The sequence below is a fragment of the Bombyx mandarina genome, chromosome A1 (assembly GCF_030267445.1).
Source record: "Bombyx mandarina strain Sakado chromosome A1, ASM3026744v2".
NCBI lineage: Eukaryota > Metazoa > Arthropoda > Insecta > Lepidoptera > Bombycidae > Bombyx > Bombyx mandarina.
In genome coordinates, this window is record NC_143234.1 from 473,878 (window position 1) to 498,675 (window position 24,798).

Below are 24,798 nucleotides of genomic sequence, written 5' to 3' on the forward strand. Positions count from 1 at the left end.
ACCGCTTTTATGTTTGTTACCTCATAACTTTTGACTGGGTGAATCGATTTTGATGATTCTTTTTTTATTAGAAAGCTGACGCTTCCCGTGTGGTCCCATTTCAATTACCTACATAAGTCCAGTTCTGATAATGGTATCCATGAGAAAACCATATAAGTCTTAAATTTGCATTAAGTACGTGCGCGACAAATATATGAATAACTCAATAACTCATTACCACGCCAACCGATTTCGATGACTGTTGTTTTTAGTGTATATTAATTTGTTTTGGATTTTTTTTTTTTTTTAACTGAAATTATAAAGCGTTTTCTGGTGAAATAACGCATACATTGTCTTTCGTAGTCTCAGCCCGTGTGCATTTATGGACTAAAAAAACCCATTTTTCTATAAACTCCACAAAAAAAAACCCTTATATAATATATAAATAACAATTACTGTTGGTAGGACCTCTTGTGATTGCTGGTGGTAGGACCTCTTGTGTTTACTGGTGGTAGGACCTCTTGTGAGTCCGTGCGGGTAGGTACCACCACCCCGCCTATATCTGCCGTGAAGCTGTAATGCGTTTCGGTTTGAAGGGTGGGGCAGCCGTTGTAACTATACTTCAGACCTTAGAACTTATATCTCAAGGTGGGTAGCGCATTTACGTCGTAGATGTCTATGGGCTCCAGTAACCACTTAACACCTAGTGGGCTGTGAGCTCGTCCACCCATCTAAGCAATAAAACAAAGTGTTTAATAGCTAACAAAACATTTTAGCGTGTGATTTTAAACAACTGATAATAAACGTCGCGTGATACCTGTTGTGTTTATGGCGAAACTAATTATGGAACAGGTTTTAATGATTACATTAATTACCGGTGCAATTAATGCTAACAGCTTAAACTTACTTGGATTAAAACTCATTTGAGAGAGAGAGAGAGAGAAACATATGGATGTAGAATTGGTAAAGAGATCCGATGGTAGTGTCACCGAAACACTGCTCTTACTAGGGCCAGTGTTGGCAAGCTCTCTCAGGCTGAGCCCCATGAGCTCACATATCAGTTCGTGCGTAGTTGGAATAGCCTCTTAGGCTACGTGTCATGGCATGGAACCTCTTTGACAGGACATAAAACCTACAACGACTAGATACAGACTAAGACAGACACTTGATAAGAATTCAAAAATATAGAGAGAAATGGAACGAGGGAAAGACAGAGAGAGAGTATTTTTTATTGTACATCAAAAAACAAATAAACAGTGCGATACATTAAACACAAAAAAGTACAATTGGCGGTCTTATCGCTAAGAGCGATCTCTTCCAGACAACCATCAGGTGGACAAGAATCATTGGGAAACGAACTACGCGCGGTGTACCATTCCAGTGAGATACATATACATATATGTACACATACATGTACACATACATATCTCCGTAAATATATATACAATTAATACACAAAGTATTATAATATAATAATTATTAAAAATAAAAATATATTTAAATTTGAATGCTATAAATTGAGCTAAGTTTGCAGTGTATTGCGCGTCTTATCCATTAAGGACACGGACGGTATGTGCATAATATGGAGTGTTATTTGATGGCTCAAGGACCCTGCACAATACTGAACAATCGTTAACAACCTACCTGGGATAAAGGCTTTGTTACTTTGCGAGAGAAATAGGCAGGATTACGATAAGCTTCCACCAGTAAAAGCTTCTCCAAAGTAAGCTTAGTTGAATTTCAAATTAAATCGTTCTAAGGTGTACGCAAAAAGAAAATATTAGGTATCTTTTAAATAAAAACTAAAATGAACATAAAGTCGTTAAAACTGCATTTAAGTTACGATTAAACACAAATTTACGGCTTCAACTTTAGTTAGCTTTTTTTTTATTGCTTAGAATAGTGGACGAGCTCACAGCCCACCTGGCGTTAAGTGGTTACTGGAGGCCACATACATCTATAACGTAAATGCGCCACCCACCCTGAGATACAAGTTCTCAGTATAGTTACAACGGCTCCCCACCCTTCCAACCGAAACGCATTACTGCTTCACGGCAGAAATAGGCGGGGTGGTGGTACCTACCCGTGCGGACTCACAAGAGGTCCTACCACCAGTGATTTTTAATTGAAAATTTCCAATGTTTTGAATACTGTACAGTTTTCGAAACTTACAGTTAATAAACAGTTTTTAACGCGTATACGCGTTGTGAAAATCTAAATGAATATTGTGGTTAATTCTTGAATATATTACCGTAATTGTTATTATAATAAAAATATCTGCCTGGCAAAGCTATTCGACAAGCCAATTGTACATAAGTTTTGTATTTAATTGGATTTTAAAAGAATCAAAATTGCTATTAAAATTACTTATTCAAATATACATATTATAATACTTATTAAATATTTTCAGTTTGCAGATGATAAAAGAAAGGATTTTAATTAATTAATACAACATAGTGTTCGGCTTTTAATATAGAATATTATTTATACTAATATTATTTAACAAGATCACTAACTGATTTTAGAAAAGGAATTCATAATAATTAAGAAAGTAACAAAGTACATAGAATTAATGTCAATTAAATGATCATAATTTTTTTGCATGTAAAAATTTCGATATTAACATTGGATGTATGTGCTGCATATGTTTCTGCAGATATATTAAACCATAGTAAAAGCAATGCTCACGGTAAAGTGTAATTAATAATTATTTGTGTCAGATAAATTATCTAACATATGGTGAGCTCTCGCCACTTGAGCTTAGAAATCCAGGCAGACATCTCACGAGAGGAAGATATTTGGGAGTTCGGGTTGTATTTTTTTTGTTATAAAATAAATCTGAATACTCACAGGGTACGCAGGCGATAACAGTTCAATTTACTAGTCGCACACACATCATAATAATATATAACACGCACACACACAGAGACACAAAGTTAATTCACAAAAAAATACGTTTTCACTGCTGTAATTTTCATTAATAAAACATTTTTAATTCTCATCATTGTTACGACAATTCTTGTTACGCATTTTTTTGTTTGTTATTCTTACTGAATGTTTTGGACAAAGAGTCTTTTTTTATTTAGGATTTTTTATTATTATTGGTGGTCGAAGAGTCGTGTCTTAGGACAGCAGGGCGGGCGGCGCGCGCACCTATGCCTAGCTTCAGACGGATGCGCGTAGAAGCTCCGCTAACATCACATCATTGGAATGACCCAGATAAGTAGCAATGAATTATTTTTAAAATGACGACGCATCGATGCAACGCAATGCATAAACTACACTAATCATTCGCGCCTTCTGATACAATGATTAGCGTTGGCTTCGGTCTTTGAGGTCAAAGGTGCGTGACCTTTGAGGTCATTGAATTGGGTCACCCCGGGTGTATAGGTTTATGTGTGGTATTGCATTACGTTAGGAGTTGAGGGAAAATTATTTTGCAAGTTGTCGCCACGTTGCTAGCGAAATCTTTTTTGAAATTCGTTATACCTTAATTAATTAAATAACAAATTTTACCTTTAAAATGAGATAAGGTAGTATTTTCTTAGGTTAATCCTGTTAGTTTTATCAATTACTTTTTGAGCGTAAGACTCTTCATTAGGCTGAGAAATAAATATCTCAAAGTAATCTATTTTAGTATAATATGATTTGGACCCTTGATCAAGAGTATTACAGTTAGCAGGCCATTTGATGTTAAGTGGTTACCGCAATCCACAGACGAGACAAAATATTAAATTCTCAATTTTTTTTCTGTTGCTTAGATGTATGGACGAGCTCACAGTCCACCTGGTGTTAAGTGGTTACTGGAGCCCATAGACGTCTACAACGTAAATGCGCCACCACCTTGAGATATAAGTTCTAAGGTCTCAGTATTGCATTATGCAATGTATCTTAGAAAAAGAGCTCTTGATTGCATCACCCCGTATTAGGGAGGTATTGTGGGGTTTATCTTTGTGAGCCTTTAATTAGCTAAGCCATGAGTAGGGTGTGTAATGCAACTATTTAAATATACATATTGTTTTTATTGGCAAACAAATAAGTCAGATAAGAGAAGAAATAGTTAGAAGAAATGTCTCCTGCACGTAGGTCGTTGCAATGGATATATATATTATTGGAGATATAAAGTCAGGAAGGGTTGGCTTCAGGTACGTCTGGTCATATAACTCATACCTCTGTATGATAAGAGCACATTCTGGGTCGACCTCACGTAATGTGGAACAAGGATAACAAGAAGTAGAAAGACAGAAGAGTTCGTGATGATATAAGGTTATCGGGGTTCATAAATATCGCTACGTGAATGCCATTGCCGACTTGAAGAGAAGTGAAAGTCTCCACTTTATTGGAAAACAGCTGTTTCATCTCTGAAACCTGAACGATTCTGCACGGTAGAAATAGACCCGTGGTACATACTCGTGAGGATTCACTATATCTTCTACTATATTTCCAAATATTCTCAAAATGAGAATTGTAATAGTATTGTAGCTTTCATGTCACTACTTCTGCCGTGAAGCAGTAATGCATTTCGATTTGAAGGGTGGGGCAGCCGTCGTAACTATACTGAGACCTTAGAACTTATAAAGAAAGGTGGATGGCGCATTTACGTCGTAGATGTCTATGAGCTCCAGTAAACACTTAACACCAAGTGGGCCGTGAGCTCGTCCACCCATCTAAGCAATAAAAAAAAACATGGTGAATAGTGGCGTTGAATTTTTGGGGTCCGAATCGACAGACAACCTTTTTGATGTAAGGTGTATAATCCATTAATACCACAAGGTTACTGCTGTTGCTGCCTTCGGATAGCTTCTCATCTGCTCTCGAATTAAAAGTAGAACGTGCGATTGTTTCGCGGCAGAAATAGACAAGACAGTGGTATGTATATAATTATCTGCGCGGGTTCGATACACTGTACCGCGCAGTGTATTAGCACCAAATTCAGCGGGTCATTGAACTCGCGGCCTACTGTAACGCAGCACCGGTCAGCGTAACAATTCCGTAAGTAAACCAAAAATAAAAATGAAACGTGGCGCTTAACAGATAAATAAAAATAAATTGAGTTTTTTATACAATGGTATGCGCTACGGCGTAGCGGCGTAGATCGTAGCAATTCGCTACGTGCTACGAGACCCCTGGGAGATCACGTCTAACAGTTTTACCCTACTACGGACTCACTTGGACTTTTGAAACGCAAACTTTTAAGTTAATCGCAATAGAGCTTTACAACTTTGCTTTATCGTTCCAATCTAATTAATATTATGAGTTGACGGACCGGAGCCGTTATAAGTGTTACTATTAATAGTATATTGATTGATTGAATAATATTAAAAAAATCATTAATACCGTTGGTCAGGTCATACTAAGGCGCCGACCACAACTTATAAGCCTTGTTCGACGATCGTGACAGATTGTTGGATGAGTGGACGAGAGTTAAATCGAGAACCAATCGTCCAGCAATCTTTGGAGCGCTTAGAGGATTTTTTTTATTGCTTAGATAGGTGGACAAGCTCACAGCCCACTTGGTGCTAAGTGGTTACTGGAGCCCACAGACATCTACAATGTAAATGCGCCACCCACCTGGAGATATAAGTTCTAAGGTCTCAGTATAGTTACAACGCCTGCTCCGCCCTTCAAACCGATATGCATTACTGCTTCACGGTTTAAATAGGCAGAGTGGTGGTACCTACCCGTGCGGACTCACAAGAGGTCCACTAGTATTTAGGCAAATTATAATTTTGGGGGTTTGATTTTTATTACACGATGTTATTCCTTCACCGTAGAAGTCAATCGTGAACATTTGTTTAGTAAGCATTTCATTAGAAAATTTTGTAGCCACCTGTGGGATTTGAACATCGTTGCATCGCTACATAAGAACGCACCGGACGTCTTATCCTTTAGGCCACGACGACTTTTTAAGGATGGACGGATGCGAGGATGAACGCGACTGTTTCAGGTAATGGGAATGGTGGAGAAAATGGTGGTGAAAAAGGAAGAGAGGCTCCCTTCAGAGCCCTCCCTATTAGACGTATAGTGCAAAAACAATCAGTGTCCTTAGGTTAGCGAGTTTTTTAACGTTCTCGATAACGTAAAAGTTAACTTAAATTTGTATGGAACGTTTGCCTACGTTTGCCGCTAGTTATTACGATAGCGGAACCATCCGCTAGCTACAATAGTTACGCTAAACTACCGAAACAAATGGTAAGGAAAATCTTCTAAGTCAGCGAGCGAAACGTAAATATTTAAGCGTTGCGTGTTATACTAACGTGCGGGCGTGAAATGGGGGACGACGCATAGAAATTTGGCAGGAAATTTCGGTCACGTGATGTTGAATCGGAGACCATGGGTAGCACGACAACAAAGCAACAACTTTCGCGCCTTTAAATATGAGGTTAAAGTCTGCTTGGTTTTTGGAGTAGTGGGATATGGTTGGGCGTATCTTGAGTTGTGATGTGTATGGTTAATAAAAAACGGGTATGCTCTGGATTAGTTTAAAATTATATTTTTTCGTACCTAAGCTGGGAGCCTTGAGAGGCTATATCAGCGTAACCTTAACTAGTAGGTGAGCTCACGGGGCTCAAACCTGATGACGTTGCTAACACGAACCCTAGCAGGAGCCGTGCTTCGCAGAATCTACCACCGGATCGGAAACGCGACCCACTGAGAAGATCCGGCGAGAAACTCAGTGGGCTGTGTCTGAGGGTTAATTTACTCGTCGAGCCCTTCGTCGCAAGCGACGGGTTCGACAAGGAAGATGACCGGATATTTTGATAACAGTAATGCGCCACTTTATGTCACACACACTAACACATACAAATGCACACACACACACACACACACATGCATTACGTATGATGCACACATAACTCAATACAATAAAACAATAGTATTGCTGGCTAGTAACGCATCACATCGTCAGTAATCGATTATAATTAAAATATAACCAATTTCTGTGTACAGTCGAACACAACAGTAAACCTTCGTCAGTACAGATGCGGACAGCAGGGTTGTATTATTCAACGTACAAAACACTTGAAACGGTCGGGGCCACGAAACTAGCGGTTTATTTTATAATATATAACGCAAAATAATTTTATTATTTTAGTTTTGAAGCGTCGTGTCAACACATGTGTTGGGGTGTTGAGTTTATATAATAATAAATTGTAAAACTTCCGGTTTTTTTGAATAAATAAATTTATATTCTGGTAAAATGAAGAACAACTTTTTTAAATGCGTGATGGATCTAGCGACCCGTTGTTAAGTTGTACCGAAACCTGTAGATATTAAGAACTAAAGTGCCATCACTTAGCTTGACACATAATATGATAAAAGTCTCAATTCTATAGTGCAACGGCTGCTCTCTCCTACTGGAAAGCGTTACTCCTTCGCGACAAAAATAAACGTTTAAGACGATCTACCACCAGTACGTTCTAATGTAATTAAGGTTTTCATTTCACGTTTAAGTTGGGTGGTGACATTCAGAATGTTGTTGTATCCTGGACCTAAGGACCTGTCACCACTTAATGAAACGTAATTATATCATAAACTTCTATCCATTTGCAGCAATCATTTAAAAAATAAGAATTGCAAAGACCTAAAACTTTCTATCAATAACAACGATAGAAAAAAAATTTTTTTTAGAGTTTTCAATTGAAGTTGTATTTAGATATTTTTTATGAGAATTTATTACAGTTGGTTGTTGCGGTCGGGCTTAAATGTCAATTCAATCAAATCAAATAGGTTTACTGAATTACACAATTATTTTCCTGACACGTACGTTTCGCACACATTGTTATCTGACAACGATGTTGGCTACTCACATTGCACAGCGTATACATATTACTCCAAAACAACGCAGTTTTGCAATAAAGTATATGAAGGGTAGTCGTATATTATGTGCTGACAACTGCGAGAAACTACTTTTAGATTGTGTTAGTGGCACGTAGATGAGACACAGACGTTTTGACAGTTGAGACAGTGAATCACCGGGTGAGGAATTACTTCTTTATAAGTCGTTGCGCGGAGTGTTCTGCATGCATTTGAACGTATGTATCTTGGTGTACGGACCACTATCTTTTGACAGTCAGTACTACACAAACATTGGACGTAGAACATTGTCTTTGACGATTAGTACTGTCCCTATTGCGATGGGCGCACGGAACTCTGTCCGTCACAAATATTACTGCCCTATGTGACCGTCTACATTGCCATTTGCCGTCTACGAAATTGTCCTTGATTTGTTTATCATTAACGATTATCATTTAATTAGCTCAGGTTCCACTTTTATCGTTAATTTAAATTACTGGGTTACGATCGGTGATTATTTAATAGTAACAAATTCCTGTATGCCATACCTCGGTTTCCTGATGTCTGAATCGTAATCCGACATATACTCATTTTACATGTAGTTTCTTTATTAGGGTACTAAAATAATTATTTTAAACTTAAGCAATATTTTTTATGGCCCCAAGATGTCGTTTCGATAACGTCAAAATACGCAAGAACTTTATGTCGGCGAGTGTACTCCACAAGGCCGGTGTGTTGTGCACGCGACAGTACCATTGTCGGAGATAGACTCGTTGACAGTATTGTCCGCTTGTTGCTCATCATTTCGTAGCATCATATTGATCACGAAAGCGGTTCAGTGATTTTAATGCAAAGCATAGGCTTCTTGATGATCAGGACGCACGGGGTCGAGTTTTTTTTTTTTTTTTTTTATTGCTTAGATGGGTGGACGAATTCACAGCCCACCTGGTGTTAAGTGGTTACTGGAGCCCATAGACATCACGCAAATGCACCACCCAGCTTGAGATATAAGTTCTAAGGTCTCAAGTATAGTAACAACGGCTGCCCCACCCTTCAAAACGAAACGTATTACTGCTTCACGGCAGAAATAGGCAGGGTGGTGGTACCCACCCGCGCGGACTCACAAGAGGTCCTACCACCAGAAAGAAAGTCCCTAATTCCCCTAAGTCCCCTAAAGTCCCTAAGCCTGCTCCTAGTGTTATAGCTGAAGGCATATAATGCAAGGGTTATTGGATCTGATAGATCCGTAAGGACGGGTTTCGTCACTGGATACAAGCGCCGAGAGCATTCCTCATTCCGACGAGTTTCCAAATGGTTTTCAACGGTTCTTGAATACCAAATGAAACTATAATTCATTCTGAAGACGTAAATAATATATACTTAAACTTGTTTTTTCATCGTCACTTCCTTTCATCTGTTGACGGACGAAAAATAATGTAAAGCAAATAAAATTCTGTGTCTTTCATGTTTTTTTTTAATTTAATACTCACTTGTGGAAAGGTCGTGTGTTGTAAATTACGAATATATGAAATAGCCGAAACTTGTTTTTTTTTAAACCTACTTCAAAAAAAGAGGAGGTTTTAAATTCGACTGTATGTTTTTTTTATGCTTGTAACCTCATAACTTTTGACTGGGTGAATCGATTTTGATGATTCTTTTTTTATTCGAAAGCTGATGCTTCCCGTGTGGCTCCTTCCCATTTAGTCCACTTCTGATAATGGTATCCATGAGAAAACCACCAGTCTTAAATTTGCATTAAGTAGGTATTAATTTTTAATGAAATAGGTACTTAACAAATGTTCACAATTGACTTCCACGGTGAAGGAATAACATCGTTTAATAAGAATGAAACCCGCATAATTGTAGTTTGCGTAATTACGGGTGGAAGGACGTCTTGTGAGTCCGCACGAGTATGTACCACCACCCTGCCTGTTTCTACCGTGAAGCAGTAATGCGTTTCGGTTTGAAGGCTGGGGCAGCCGTCATACTGTAAAAACTGAGACTCCGAACTTATGTCTCGAGGGGAGTGGCGGCATTTACGTCGTAGATGTCTATGGGCTCCGATAACTACTCAGCACCAGGTGAGCTCGTCCACTTGTCTACTTGCTATAAAAAATAATACAAATACGAAAGTAGCTGTCTGTAACGTCTCCGTATCCAAATCCCTGGAATGCTTTTGATAGAATTCTATGTATAGAAATACTTTGAACTGCGGGAAAGAATGGGCTAAACTTTTGATACCATTGTCAAGTACAAGTCTCACTACAGATCGTGTGACGGAAAGCCAGTACACAGTAAATAATGCATCTGTCCATTTCCCTCCATAATTCATTTCAATTTACGAAACACAAAAACAATTTCTCAACATTCATTTTGAAAGCTCCGAACGAATTTAGTCTTTAGGAATCCAAGAATAAGAACGACTTGTAATTATAGCAATGATGAATAAATTCTTCCCGTTCGTTCTAATTGAAGGTGCTGATGTTTGACATTTAAGTGACAGTGACAGGGTCGCAGTCGACGGATTTTTTTTATATGAAATTATCTATTTGAATATTCGCTGACTCAAAACGATAGGCTTAATAGCAGGTTTATTTCGAGGTGGAGATTTTTTTTTTTTATTTTTTTATTGCTTAGCTGTGTGGACGAGCTCACAGCCCACCTGATGTTAAGTGGTTACTGGAGCCCATAGACATCTACAACGTAAATGCGCCACACACCTTGAGATATAGTTCTAAGGTCTCAGTATAGTCACAACGGCTGCCCCACCCTTCAAACCGAAACGCATTACTGCTTCACGGCAGAAATAGGCGGGGCGGTGGTACCTACCCGTGCGGACTCACAAGAGGTCCTACCACCAGTAATTACGCAAATTATAATTTTGCGGGTTTCATTTTTATTACACGATGTTATTCCTTCACCGTGGAAGTCAATCGTGAACATTTGTTGAGTACATATTTCATTAGAAAAATTGGTACCCGCCTGCGGGATTCGAACACCGGTGCATCGCTTCAACACGAATGCACCGGACGTCTTATCCGTTAGGCCACGACGACCACAAGATAGATAGGAGATAATTTTATACGATAGTTACGTCGGTAAAGGTAACGCCATCTGTCGTCGAATAGCAGACATGAATATCAAAAGAACCAGTAATATCGAGAACGCTCGAGAAGTGTAACGCCATCTATTATAGAATAGCGGAAAAACATATTGAAACGAGTCGCCCTATCAGGAATCTTCTCGATAACTGTGGACTTGTCCTGTCGACTATAAAAGCGTTGCAGAGATGACATGAAAGCAGCTAGGAAGCGGTTTTACTCGAAGCGAAACAGTGAACGGATCACCTGAAGCGAAGCGGAAGAAGTGAATGGAGAATTGTAAAGTGTTCTAAGTGTTTAATAGATTTTAATTTGTACTTCAGAGAAGTTTTATTTATCCCGAGCCCTAGCGCGTAACACTATTAAAAACGTGGAGGATCATGGCATTAAAAAGTCGTCGTGGCCTAAAGGATAAGACGTCCGGTGCATTCGTGTTGAAGCGATGCACCGGTGTTCGAATCCCGCAGGCGGGTAACAATTTTTCTAATGAAATACGTACTCAACAAATGTTCACGATTGACTTCCACGGTGAAGGAATAACATCGCGTAATAAAAATCAAACCCGCAAAATTATAATTTGCGTAATTACTGGTGGTAGGACCACTTGTGAGTCCGCGCAGATAGGTACCACCGCCCTGCCTATTTCTGCCGTGAAGCAGTAATGCGTTTCGGTTTGAAGGGTGGGGCAGCCGTTGTAACTATACTGAGACTTTAGAGCTTGTATCTCAAGGTGGGTGGCGCGTCTATGTTGTGGATGTCTATGGGCTCCAGTAGCCACTTAACACCGGGTGAGCTGTGAGCTCGTCCACCCATCTAAGCAATAAAAAAATCTAAAAAAAATCGAGGTTATCATGTCAGAAAGATGTCATCATTGGAACGACATTAAAAAGCTACAATGATCGTTAGTACAATATTAAAACAGCGACGTAGAGCGATTGTAGTGATACAGTATCACAAAAACTAAATAAGGCGTTTTGCCACTCCTCCTGTGGAGATCACGTCCGCTCAGTCGACTTCAGGAGGAGAGAGATTATGTGAGTTCGTCACAATGGCACCTTGAAGCCGAAATCTGTCGTAAGTTCAGCTTGGTTGTAAGCCTACATCGCTAATGAATCACCATGTTGTGATTCCCAATAATTCCATCTCGGCTGGGGACGGGATTGGTGCAAGCATACGCTGAGCCTGTGTTTGGCCTGTGTATCATTACACCGACAGCTCATGATATCTGCTTTCGATCTCACGGCCCACCAATACCACCATGAAGTGTCAAGATCTTCATCACCCCTCCTCCGGGCTCATCGCCAAACCATCTTTATGATGATACTAACCATTCATAGTGGCTTTTGATTGATCTACCGCGTGGATAAAAAAAATATTTAAAGATATCGTTATAAGCATCCCTAGCATATCGATAGTTGCACGCCAAGTTTGTCACGTGAATCCACCTCTTCCCTGCCTCGTATTTCTCAATGATAAGGGTCGTAATCTCTCTTTTGTATCATTTTTTTTTGCATAATTTTTCTCTATCCCTTTCTGTCTCTGTCGGTGTGAAGCGCGTCAAAAGAATACAAACGTAGAACTTAAAATTAAAATTAAGCGTGTACCGAGTACGTCTCCCGGGACATGCTGATCGAATACCAGAAAGGAGTTCAACAGAAAGTCCGGCACTGTTTTATAGGTCACCTATTTATAGTCAGGTCAAAGACATTATGTTGTCTCTTTCACGCCGCAATTAATCACTCTCGCTGTGTTTTATTTATAGATTTTATTTAAAAGTGAATTTTAGTTAGGTGGGTCGCGGCAGCTGAGCTGTACCGGACGGGAATGTTATTTCAGAGATTTTAGACGTAACTAGCTGTACCCTTCCGCTTCGCTGGGCATTTAAAATTAACATTATATTTCTCACCCCCCACAAAGATTCTCATCATTAACGCCCCCGCAACTGGTGTAAGGAGTAAGTACATTATTTTCTACATGGATACCAAGTTTCAAGTTAATCGAATGCATAGTTCAGTAGTTATAACGGAACATCCGTAAAAACCACTGTAGATTTTTAAATTAGTATAGATTTTAATACTTCTATAATGAAATACGTACCTGACAGGTATTAGCGAATTATTTCCAGGATAGAACTGCATTATTTTAAACTTACTAGATTTTACATACCTATTAACTGTCACTTAAGATACAAGGAAAGATATTTACTTTATCTGGGACTCAATGTTAGCATGGAGTCTATGGTCATCAATCGCTTTGACCAAAATAATGATTACCTCTATGTTATTAATTTAACTGACGACGAACAGTAGATAATGTAACTATACTTGAGACCTTAGAACTTATATCTCAAGGTGGCGCATTTACGTTGCAGATTTCTATGGGCTCCAGTAACCACTTAACACCAGGTGGGCTGTGAGCTCGTCCACCCATCTAAGCAATAAAAAAAAGATTCAAATTGAAGATTCGTCTTCCCGGCAGAACTGCTATCGGAACCCGGGAAGAATTTCGCCAAACGAAATCCTTAATTCGACATTGTTGATTTCTCATTTACAGCTAAACTAATCATTGAATTTTGATGGAACTTGGCACGGATATAGCTCGTTACATTCTAATCGGTGTGACTAATCTAAGAAACTGCAGGAAATTACTGACACACACTGAAAATACAATGGAATTTCGTTCAATATTTACAGCTCACCCAAGAATAATATTTGTCTCTGTATACCTATCTATACTATATGATCTGGAAATTTAAAATGCAACATTCAATACCGAATAGCCGCAGCGTAGCTAAAATGGCGAGAAGTAAGTGGTGTCACCTGCGATAGGAGGATGCCTGTTAAGCTCAAGGGTATGATCTATAAGACCATAATAAGGCCTGTTCTTATGTATGGCAGCGAAACATGGGCGGCAACTAAAAGGAACGTGCATACCATTCAAGTTGCTGATGAAGATGCTGAGGTGGATGTGCGGCGTGACTAGGCTCGATAAAATTCGCAACAAGTACGTGCGTGGAAGTCTAGGTTTACGGGACATCGCCGACAAGATGCAGGAGAATAGGCTGAGATGGTATGGTCACGTGAAAAGGAAGCCACCTGACTACGTCGGAAATTTGGCGCTACTGCTCGACCTCCCCGGTCGGAGACCTGGAGGTAGACCCAAGACAAGGTGGAGGGACGTAGTGCTGAAGGACAAAAGAGAATGCCATGTTGCTGACGAGGACGTCGAAGACAGAGCGAAGTGGAGGAGTAAAGTCAGGAAAGCTGACCCCACCACCATGTGGGATAAATAGCTGGGAAGACAGAGAGAGAGAGAGAGAGAGAGTATACCTATCTATACTTTGAAAAAGGTGACGTAATTGTAACCAAACTGTATCATATTATTAAACATTTTTGCGGCGAAAAAATCAAGTGTGAAACATAAATAATGAGTTCAATTAGTTTTCCGAAAGTGCATAACGCAAAAATGTTCAATCCAATTAAGCAGTTGTTAACATAAAGCAATTTTTTTTTTCACTATAGTGGTTATCGGGTATGTATGCGGTTGTCTAATTGTTATGGTAGACAAAGAAGCTGTATACGGTAACTGCTATGCAACTCTGTGAATCCGTCTGAGTATACCAGAGTTCCTATCAAATCACTGCTTCAAAGGAGTGCTGAAGTTTTTTTAGGTGTTTACAAGCAGGGAGCTCTTTTTTTATGGCTTAGATGGGTGGACGAGCTCACAGCCCACCTGGTGTTAAGTGGTTACTGGAGCCCATAGACATCCACAACGTAAATGCGCCACCCACCTCAAATATATGTTTATTTCGTGAAAATCGGTCGACTGATCAAAAGACATTTCGCTTAGAACCTCAGAAAATCGGGCCACTCGCACGACACTCAGCACTAACATGTACCGTAGTAATACGATGTATGTAGTATATAATTATATTATACCAGAAGTACATATCGTATGAACTGTTTAACTATACTAACCAACAACAGAACGAGAGACCTTGCGTTTCAACAAGCTGAACTTATATCGCCTAGTAATATTATTGGCAACAGCTTTCCTTACAAACAACAGTAACTGTTTATGTAAACACTAAAAAGTTAAGACGTACGCATTGACATTCATTCAAAGAATAATTACGCGATTTAACTAAAAATTCATAAGGTTTTTTATTTTTTTATTGCTTCGATGTGTGGACGAGCTCACAGCCCACCTGGTGTTAAGTGGTTACTGGGACCCATAGACATCTACAACGTAAATGCGCCACACACCTAGTGATATAAGTTCTAAGATCTCAGTAAAGTTACAACGGCTGCCCCACCCTTCGAACCGAAACGCATAACTGCTTCACGGCAGAAATAGGCAGGGTGGTGGTACCTACCCGCGCGGACTCACAACCAGTAATTACGCAAATTATACTTTTGCGGAGCTCACTTTTATTACACGACGTTATTCCTTCACCGTGGAAGTCAATCGTGAACATTTGTTGAGTACGTATTTCATTAGAAAAATTGGTACCCGCCTGCGGGATTCGCACACCGGTGCATCGCTTCAACACGAATGCGCCGGACGTCTTATCTTTTAGGCCACGACGACATTTTACGTGATTTACGTGATAAAATCGATTTTACTAAAAATAAGACTTAATAAGGTACAGTATAATATTCGTCTCACGTATTAGGCCACGAACGGATGTCATTAAATCGATTATTATAGATTGTTGTGTGCATCAGGGCGCCCAAAACTGCGATACTTTAAGTCAAATATCTTTTTGTACGGAAACTAGCGACATCTTGTAGCGGATACCCCTAAACGTATTTGTTGTTAAAGTTAAGGCATTTAATTATTGTATAACTAAACACAGAAAAAAATAATCATACAAATCTTTATTTAGACAAATTGATTAAATTTTATCAATTTGTGGTTTTTGATCATTTACAAAATCCTTCATTAAACATAAAATAGAGGACAGGTAATATGTTACTGCCATCTACAGGACCAATGAGAAACTAATCGAAGCAAAGCCATCTAGTGGCCGAAGCCCGTAAACATTTTTGTTGAGTGCTTGAGTTGCTAATCTATAACTAATTTATGTGTATTATCTATGGTGTGCATTATTGCGATCTTATCTCTACAATGAGCGGCTTAATATGACGACCTAATGTATTGAGATACAGTTGTAAGTTGAATCCCGTTAGATATGGTAGAAAGCTGTCGAGAATATGCGATGTACATCCATTTTAACACGATTTTACTATTTGTTTTTATCTACATAAGGCAATCTTCGAAACCGGGGTTCATAGCCATCACGTGTATACCACCGACCTTGAAAGATCATGTTCAGCTCTTAATTATATTGCTTAAGGGCCTTCTAATCCAGAAAGTGTTACTCTTTGATGAAACAGGAATGTGTGAGATTGCACGTTGCACCAGTGATAAACAACAGTCGATGTCTGCAGACTATTATGATGGATGTAAAGAGTCACTAATCAACGTACCAAAACCAACTCTATGGTATGTTTTCTATTAGGTCCAAAATCAGATATAAGTCAATATATGATTGGTAAGTTAGTACGTAGAAGATACATTGTACAGATTTAGTGAGAAATTATTTTACTTCGGGACAACTTTTTAAATTTTTTTATTGCTTAGATGGGTGGACTAGCTCACAGCCCACTTGGTGTTAAGTGGTTACCGGAGCCCATAGACATCTACAACGTAAATGCGCCACCCACCTTGAGATATAAGGTCTAAGGTCCAGTATAGTTACAACGGCTGCCCCACCCTTCAAACCGAAACGCATTACTACTTCACGGCAGAAATAGGCGGGGTGGTGGTATCTACTAGGTATCTACCCGTGCGGACTCACAAGAGGTCCTACTACCAGTAATTACGCAAATTGTAATTTTGCAGGTTTGATTTTTATAACGCGATGTTATTCCTTTACCGTGGAAGTCAATCGTTAACATTTGTCAAGTATGTATTTCATTAGAAAAATTGGTAACCGCCTGCGGGATTCGAACACCGGCGCATCGCTACACAGGAATGCACTGGACGTTTTATCCTTTGGGCCACGACAACTTCGGATCTTTATCGGAATACGATGATATCCGAACTGTCAATGAATGACTTACCCCTACGGCTCTAAGAATGCTCTATGATGAGTACTGAAGCTACTTGAGACAGCAGGATAAATACGAACTTTTCCGAAAAATTACGAAGGAAAATCTTTTCTCGATGTAGGTATCTGTACCGCGAATGAAACATTCAGTAAAGTTTTAATAACATTTTAAATTGTCGAAATATAAAATTTAAATTACCAATATTGTAGGGTATTGTAAGCTTTTTTATTTCTGTCTCGCGATGCGTTTTTATCAGGACGATGGGATTTTGAAATATTTTTAGGATTACTACTTCATATCTCAAAGTCAGTGGTGGTGATAGTCTCACTATGGTATTTGTGGGGTTCAGTAACCACATAGGATTGTGGACTCGTATTTACTTGTTATGTAAAGAAAGAAAACATAAGAGTAAGATTACTCGATGCGCGGAGAATGTGGTAGTATTTAAAGATACGATATTTATATTCATTTAGGATTGACGACACTGGAAACTTGCGCAGTGAAGTGGTAACTGAATCTCGGAGACATTACAGCTGGAATAACATTGCACAGCTATTAACGAGTCGGCACACACATTTAGTTTTTTGGCTAATCTCATTATTTTATTATAATATTATTATATACTAGTAAAAAGACTAGACTAGAAAAAAAAATAACGGCCGTCCGGTGTAGTGGTAAGTGACATGGTCACTACACAAGGGGGTCGCGGGTTCGAATCCCGCCAAGGGAAGATTTTTGTATGATAAATATAAATGTCTTTTCCAGGGTTATGGATGTATATTAAATATATGTATGTGTATAATAAAAATCTTACATTTATATCCGCTATATGGTACCTGTAACACAAGTTCTTTACGAACTTATCACGGGACCAGTTAACGCGGCGTGATTGTTAGTAAATATAAAAAAAAAAAATGGTCTAGGGAGACCATATCAGTGTAACCTTAACTAGTAGGTGAGCTCGCGGGGCTCAAACCTGACGACAATGCTAACACGAACCCTAGCAAGAGCCGTACTTCGCAGAATCTACCAGCGGATCGGGAACGCGACCCACTGAGAAGATCTGGTGAGAAACTTAGTGGGCTGTGTCTGTGGGTTAATTTACTCGCCGAGCCCTTCGTTGCAAGCGACGGGTTCGACGAGAACGATGACCGGTGCTTGGGGTACTTAAAAGCACCGTTAGTGGATCAGGAGGATCCGAAATTACGTGCTTTGGGCGACGTCGACTGTTTACCATTTGGTCCGCAGGATCGACTATATAGTTCCCGGCAGCCACGATGAGAGGATTCTCATGTCGTGCCGCATTATCGAAGTGTTGGCTCTGCCCCTGGCATTGTTAACGTTTGGTAATAAGCGACGGTAACCACTTACCATCAGGTGGGCCGTACCATTGTCTGCCTACTCGTCTGCCTAATAAATAAAAAATGTAGTTTAGTTTAGTAAGAGCTACAGGTTCTTTTCAAACATTTTCATCAGGGCCTAATGTTTCTATGAAATTTATCTCTATAAGTCATTATTTCAGTAGAATCTTAACTTAGACTTGTAGTAAACTGGACGATCGAATCCACATTTTGTACTAGTAATATTCTACACTTCGTACATTTTAAAATAGGAAAGGTATAAATTATTTTAAAGTAAAAAATAATCCGTTTAAAAATAAGAATTTTTGACATTGGCAACGAAATTGTACGTGAATACATTTACACATGGGCAGAGCACGCGTTATAATTCGTATATTATCGAATTAAACCATCAGCCGGTTCATAGATTTTAACGTGACTATGACATTTTTAAAAGAGTGTGTGAGTGTGTGTTTTATATAATTTTAAATTCAAATTTTAAATTAATTTTAATTTTAAAATTTATATAATATTAATTAGTCGAATATCAGTTTCGTCGGTCGATCTTTGAATTAATCAAAGATATCGAAGAGAAAGACGAATTAGCTTAAACGACATTTCGCTTAATACGCGAGGTTTTTCACAAGTGGTCCTACCACCAGTAATTGCAAGGCAGCCGGTATTACAACCGAAGTAATCTCGCTCGGGTAGGTACCGCCGTCCTGTTTGCTTCTGTCACGAAGCAGTCATTAGTTTCAGCTTAAAAGGTGGCACATCTGTGATGCGATACAATTACGTCGTGTCGCGGCACTTAACGCCAGATAGGCCGTGAGCACGTTCACATATCCATGCACAAAATCTAATTTAAGAAGTCTACTTTACGTTCTTAAGTAAGCTGTGGCGTAAACGGTTTGTATGAGTAATTGTTTGTATGTCCGCTATTCACAGCTCAAAACGAATAACTAATGTTTACGCACTTAAACCAATAAAAATATACGGGAGTTTAGGTGGTGGTAGGACCTCTTGTGAGTCCGCACGGGTAGGTACCACCGCCCCGCCTATTTCCGCCGTGAAGCAGTAATGCGTTTCGGTTTGAAGGGCGGGCAGCCGTTGTGACTATACTGAGACCTTAGAACTATATCTCAAGGTGTGTGGCGCATTTACGTTGTAAATGTCCATGGGCTCCAGTAGCCACTTAACATCAGGTGGGCTGTGAGCTCGTCAACACATCTAAGCAATAAAAAATAAAACAAGTATGGTAAGCAGCGGCTTGGCTCTGCCCCTGACATTGCTGAAGTCCATGGGCGACGTTAACCACTCACCATCAGATGGGCCGTATGCTCGTCCGCCTACACAGGCAATAATAATAATAATAATAAATTCACTGATAACAGAGGAAAATAGTTTGGTTTCAAAGAGAACACTAAATCAGGCAATGAATATAGTAATAATTTGCAAAACACTCACCAATGTATTCTATAATTAAATATTCACTACACTACGTATAAAATTTGCGATTCTTTTTCACACACGATCCTATATCTAAAACTGAACCCCACATCACGATTGATTCACAAATGCAAGTACAAGAAACACTTTGATGACTTCAAAACGGTAACTTTATTAATTCACATTCGATACGGATTCAATCTTGAAAGCGTTTCTCGCAATACGCCAACGACGACATAGAATTTTAGCGGCGTAATGTGATTTTTTTCGTATTATTAAAATAATGAATATGAATTTTCGTATCGTCTGTCGGAAGTGTTCGGTATAAATAAACGGCGCGTGGCTGCTCTAGCGAGCTTTCGGACGATAGGGCCGGCCAACGCTGTGGTAACATCGACTATCGATAAAAAATTGAATATTTTTTTTATTGCTTCGATGTGAGAGAGAGAGAGAGAGATTATTCTTTATTGTACACCAAAAAACAAATAAACAGTGCGATACATTAAACACAGAAAAGTACAATTGGCGGTCTTATCGCTAAGAGCGATCTCTTCCAGACAACCATCAGGTGGACAAGAATCATTTGGAAACGAACTACGCGCGGTGTACCATTCCAGTGAGATACATATACATATATGTACACATACATATACACATACATACACACATACATATCTCCGTAAATATACATACAATTAATACACAAAGTATTATAATATAAGAATAATTAAGATGTGCTCCATCAAACAACTGTATAAAACTTTCTCCTTCTATAATTCATAATTGGGTAAAACTTTAGAAATTGTTACGCTCTTTGATTATCGAAAACCTATGGATACGCTCTTCTTTTTTTTATTGCTTAGATGTGTGGACGAGCTGACAGCCCAGCTGGTGTTAAGTGGTTACTGGAGCCCATACATATCTGCAACGTAAATGCAGTCACCCATCTTGAGATATAAGTTCTAAGGTCTCAGTATAGTTACAACGGCTGTCCCACCCTTCAAACCGAAACGCATTACTGCTTCACGGCAGAAATAGGCAGGGCGGTGGTACCTACCCGCGCGGACTCACAAGAGGTCCTAGCACCAGTAGTTACGCAAATTATAATTTTGCGGGTTTGATTTTTATTACGCGATGCTATTCCTTCACCGTGGAAGTCAAATCGGCTAATCAATTTTGTTTCCCCTACGGCAGAAAAAAAGCACGATTTGAGCCTTCCATCACATGTTTCTTTTATCGACAACCGCTCAACAGTAAGTCGACTGCGGGTTTAAACTAAAATAATCACCAACCCCTAATTTTTTATTTTTTACTTTTTTAGTATCTGTATAAAATCTACACACATTACCTAACATTTATATTTAATTATAAAAAAAGACACTATTGAATTCACCCTTTTGCACGTGAACACAACATACATAAGGTCGGTTTTGAAGTCGTCATATGCTAACCTTTATTTATTAAATAATAAAATAACAATACAGATAGATATAAAAACTTAGAAAAAAAAACTGCAATTCAAGACTAAAAAAAAACCATTCATTTAATTAAAACAAGAGGGAAATTAATGTTGATATATAAAAATTAATTACTGTTCGTTAGTCTCGCTAAAACTCGAAACCGGCTGGACCAATTTGGTTCATTTTGGTCTTGAATGATTTGTGGAAGTCCAGAGAAGGCTTAAAAGGTTTAAAATAAATATGAAAATGCTCGAAATTAAATAAAAATAACAATTTTGTTTTTCCTTTGATGTGTCCTCCGTCGGACGGATTCCTTTTGTTTGTTTTAAGTTTATTTTATACAAAAGTTTAGGTCTTTTAGTTATCGATTAAGGCACTAAGAAGTCTGCCGGGTCAGCTAGTGTTAAATAATAACCAAATTAGGTGTACAGCTCAATGTAGGTCGTTATAAAAGGTGAAATTCAAATATAAAAAATAATATGTGGAGAAATGTAATAAAATGGATTGACAACATTGTTGATTAAGAACAATCCTTTCTATCTGTTAAAAAAAAAAACAAGAAAGGGCAACAAGCAAAGAAAAACAAGAAAAGAAAAGACAATCAAAATTTACTGAAAAAGCTGATTACGAAAATCGTTTTCAGTGGCATTGACCTCTTGAATGGACGTGCAAGTTCTTATCGTAAATCAAACTATCGTCGTCTCCGCCAATTTAAAACGAAATTCTCTTCTATATATGCTTACTAATGACCGTAATGCTATTTATCTTGGACAGATTTATAAATGGTTCAAGAGTAATGTCCGTTTTGTAATGCTATGTATTCATGTATTCATGCTTGTTATCGGACAAAGAATTTAGCAGTGCACATCACTAATCCAACGAAAGCTAACATCGCGAGATAATATCGATGATCGCTGACGGCCACACTAGCACCGGACCGCATCATCCAATCCACGATGACACGGAGTGTAATAACCCTATGACGTGTATGGACATTATGGTATTGGTGATGGAATAATTACTGAAAACTCCTACTCACTCACTTTTTAAGACGAACACCTATTTTCTTAGGTGTTCGTACACAGTACGTTACAAGTATCGTTACTGGTGGTAGGACCTCTTGTGAGTCCGCGCGGGTAGATACCACCACCCTGCCTATTTTTGCCGTGAAGCAGTAATGCGTTTCGGTTTGAAGGGTGGGGCAGCCGTTGTAACTATACTTGAGACCTTAGAACCTATATCTCCAGGTGGGTGGCGCATTTACGTTATAGATATCTATGGGCTCCAGTAACCACTTAACACCAGGTGGGCTGTGAGCTCGTCCAGCCTTCTAAGCAATAAAAAAAGTATAAAGGATTATGTATAGAAACTGATCTAAAGCCATAACGAGTTGTTGGTATGGTTCAGTCTAGATCTGCCGCCAAGACGAAGGTTTGGGTCTAACTGCTTTTTTATTTTTTTATTTATTCGACTAAAGTTCATTGTCTTCTTTTACAATTGTTCCATATGGATATTAATTAAAATTTGTAACCATTCACCCGATATTTTCAAGGATAAAAAGAATCGACAATTCAAAAAGAGTGTAAAGTTTTTTTTTAAGGTAACGTTATTATGATATCGGTTAATTTTTAAATGATAATAATATGTAATTGATTAGATCTATTATTTTATGGTTTTAATCGATTATGAATGTAATTAAATTCTTTATGACTATAATTTATGAATGTTATATTACAAATTGATATTTTAGTAATCTTCAATTAATTCTATATTTATTTTATATTTGCACACTTTTTATTGAAGTAAAAACTTGCTGGATTGTTAAAATTATATAATACCATTATTTATGTATCTGTGCCATATCTGTGGCAAATAAATCGTTTTGAATTTGAATTTGAATATTATCTACTTAAAAATATTAATTTACAATATCTGGTCATATCTAGCTTTCGCACACCGGTGTGGGCTTTGGACATCATCATATATCAAGTCAAGTTGATGACTCACTAATCAGCACGTAGTCTTCACTAACATTCAAATTTTCAGAATCGTTTACAAAAATAGCATATAGCTTCAATAAAATTGCTGCAACTCCACTGTTCTCCGCATTCCGTAAGAAGTCAATAAAAACAGAGACTAGCTATCTCCTGGACTATTTATTCATAGCGTGGTAGCCAATATTGATTAAGTTATCATTCCCAAGTGACATTTATCTAATTATTATTATTTAGGATACTTTCATTCGCTCTTGAAGAGCTCAAGCTCAAGCTGGGCGAACTTTGAGGTCAGCTTTAGAATTGGAATAGTCTTTGACATGATTTGTCCTGAACTATGACTAATAGTACATTCACTTGGTTCAGATAGTTTCCTTACACGAGAAACGAAATAAAGACTAAATAAATGGAAAATAGGTACTTAGAAAATCTAATGTTCCTTGAAAATTGGAATGCAACACCCAATGAAATCACTCAATCGAAATATTCTGAATAATAGTGAGCGAGAGAAATATGTTTTCGCAGTGCGACGCGACGGTGCTAAAAAGGAATATTGGAATTGTTTTAGTCAACAAAAAAAAATATTTATGAATAAATGTTGTTGGCATTTATTTTTTATTGCATAGATGGGTGGACAAGCTCATAGCCCACCGGGTGTTAAGTGGTTACCGGAGCCCATAGATATCTACAACGTAAATGCCGCCATACATCTTGAGATATAAGTTCTAAGATCTCAGTATAGTTACAACGGCTGCCCTACCATTCAAACCGAACGCATTACTGCTTCACGGCAGAAATAGCTAGGGCGGTGGTACCTACCCGTGCGGACTCACAAGAGGTCCTACCACCAGGTATTATAACAAACACCACAGAGATCGATTAGTATGGATGGTATCCCACCATATCTTTGGCACATCTAACCATTCAAACATTATACTCATTTAATAGGTTTAAAGAAAAAAAATTTAAACCTCTTTCAAACGCAACAGCTACCAGCGACCCGTCAGAATAGTTTGAAAAATAATCATTCTATGTGACAGGCTACGAAAAATCAGTTCCAACAAATACTGCAAAATTTTCAGTTTAAATTTATAAAAATCTTTCACTAACAATGACATTCTAATGTTCAGAGTACGTGAGTTTGTTTGTATTAATTGTTTATAAGGAGCACTAGTAATTTATTTACAAATATTAAGAGTGGATATTTGTGTATATTTTTATATGTATATATTTATGTATATGCATTTAATTACGCCAGGTGGGGGAGGAAGGTCCTCGAATGGAGGCCACGGATGGGTACAAGGAGCGTGGGGCGTCCTCCAACCAGGTGGACTGACGACTTAGTGCGCACGGCGGGAAGTCGTTGGATGCGGAAGGCGGAGGACCGTATTATGTGGAAGGCATTGGGGAAGGCCTATGTCCAGCAGTGGGCAGATAAAGGCTGATGATGATGATGATTTAATTAAGTTTTTTATTATTTTTTTATTGCTTAGATGGGTGGACGAGCTCACAGCCCACCTGGTGTTAAGTAGTTACTGGAGCCCATAAGTACAAGTATTTTT

At 38.5% G+C, this 24,798-nt stretch overlaps 1 protein-coding gene across 14 annotated transcripts in view; it reads right to left on the reverse strand.

The window, feature by feature from the left end:
* Positions 1-20,091, reverse strand: part of LOC114251688 (Ca[2+]-channel protein alpha[[1]] subunit D) — a 97,609-nt gene extending 77,518 nt beyond the window's left edge. For 13 of the 14 annotated variants that reach the window (XR_016325619.1, XM_089739342.1, XM_089739343.1 and 10 more), the window contains exon 1: positions 2,830-3,138. The gene's annotated coding sequence lies outside the window, so the exon portion shown is untranslated. Of the gene's footprint in view, positions 1-2,829; positions 3,139-19,800 lie in introns of those variants that run through there. The other variant, XM_089739339.1, reaches the window with a different exon arrangement.
* Between the last annotated feature and the right edge of the window lie 4,707 nt (positions 20,092-24,798).